Source organism: Propithecus coquereli, unplaced genomic scaffold, assembly GCF_000956105.1.
Source record: "Propithecus coquereli isolate 6110/MARCELLA unplaced genomic scaffold, Pcoq_1.0 Scaffold48, whole genome shotgun sequence".
NCBI classification, from domain to species: Eukaryota; Metazoa; Chordata; class Mammalia; order Primates; family Indriidae; genus Propithecus; species Propithecus coquereli.
This window is the reverse complement of record NW_012150618.1, coordinates 3,415,659-3,417,471: the sequence shown is the minus strand read 5'-3', so window position 1 is coordinate 3,417,471 and position 1,813 is coordinate 3,415,659. Positions and strand designations below refer to the sequence as shown.

At 29.7% G+C, this 1,813-nt stretch overlaps 1 protein-coding gene across 1 annotated transcript in view; it reads left to right on the top strand.

Annotated features, from left to right (window-relative positions):
- STXBP5 (syntaxin binding protein 5 (tomosyn)) overlaps positions 1-1,813 on the top strand; it is a 190,629-nt gene that overhangs the window by 174,606 nt on the left and 14,210 nt on the right. The gene's annotated exons all lie outside the window — the stretch shown is intronic.

Below are 1,813 nucleotides of genomic sequence, written 5' to 3'. Positions count from 1 at the left end.
ATTAAATATTCTGTAGATTTTTTCTTTTTGCAGATTAACTATTAGACCAAATTTATACAAAAACCAGATATGATATTTTATAACTTGAGCAATCTTGCAACATCTTAAACCATTTCAGATGTAAAAGATAATTCCTTCAGCCGATCACGGAGTTCGAGTGTAACCAGCATTGACAAAGAATCCCGAGAGGCGATCTCTGCTCTTCATTTCTGTGAAACTTTTACTCGAAAGACAGACTTATCCCCTTCCCCTTGTCTGTGGGTTGGAACAACTCTAGGAACAGTGCTTGTCATTGCACTGAACCTTCCCCCAGGGGGAGAACAAAGACTTCTTCAGCCAGTAATTGTGTCTCCAAGTGGTACGTATGTTCTGCTCTGGTGCTGCACTTAGAGTTATATTACAGATGTGATTTAATAGAAGCCTTTGCTTTTCATTCTTCACATGATCTGAGAATTCTAAAATGTAAAGTATATGGCGATAGTGACAGCCATATGCTTTAAATGCATAAGGAATACATAAGACAAGATTTCAGAATATTGTTTATTTATATAACCATTCAGATTTTACAATTTTTGTAACTCTAGGATCATGTGTAAAATAATTACCACATAAAAAATGAAAGAAAATGATTGTTACAATAATGCATTCCTAATACCTCAAAATATTATATTCCACAAGCAAAAGAATGCTACCCACATGTATTAATATTTAGAAGAAAAACAGAAAATTATATTTTTAGACATTCTACATTGGGTTATTTTTGATCTGTAAGTGTGAAATCTGAGATTATTTTTCTTCTTTGAAGTATTAGGATAAGGTGACAATAGCAGATTTTTTAAAAATTTATAGTCTTCGTATATTGAAAATGATATAGGATTTTATCAACTGTTTGTAGAGTCTATCAAATGTTTGTAGAGTCTGTTGGGTCTAGAAATAACAATTCTGCTTTTTGTTACTACTCATTTATGTTCATCTAGATAGAAACAACCATGATTTTGCTCATTAATATAGCTCTTGTTTGCATAATAAACTTTCACAACTCTTAGAATTTATAATTAAAATTTATCATGGTTTTAAGTTTATTTCTGAGCTATCTTCACATTAAATAAGCAGTTTGATTTATTAATTCAGCTCAATAAATACTTGAGTATATGCTGTACACCTAGTTGTTAAGGAAAACATGATACTTGATGATATTCTTAATAATCTCACTTCTTAGTAAGAAACAAATAATGTGTTTAGGAATAAAAAAACTAGAAAGGTGAAAATCAAAATATTAACAGGAATTATCATTGGTTAGTCAGATTTGGGGTAATTTTTTTTTCTCTTTTTACTGATTTCTAGTTTCTAAATTTTCTACAAATAACGTGTGAGTTTATAATAAGGAAAACATTGTTTCCAATAAATAAAAGTAAAGGAGAGGGATTAAATATAGATAATTTACTATTAAGTATTTAATACATTAGCTTGAAATAAAATCAAGTTAGCTATAAGGTTACTTTGATATAAAAATAATTTTCATAGATAGAAAGGAACCTTTTAGTTCCTTCTCAATGGTAGGATATCTGAGATTTGTTTTTAATAAGATGCCTATTTAAAAATATATGAATGACACCTCTATCATGTTATCTGTATTGGAACTGTGAGAAAAGAGTATTTTCAAGCAGATGGGCTTCTGTGCTTAAAAATATGAAATAATCTACTTTGTCCACTATTGTTTTCTCTTTTAAGAGAGTTACCACTATTCTACTGGGAAACATGCTAAAATCCAGTCACCAATAGGACAAACATACATTTAAATGTTATTTTGGGC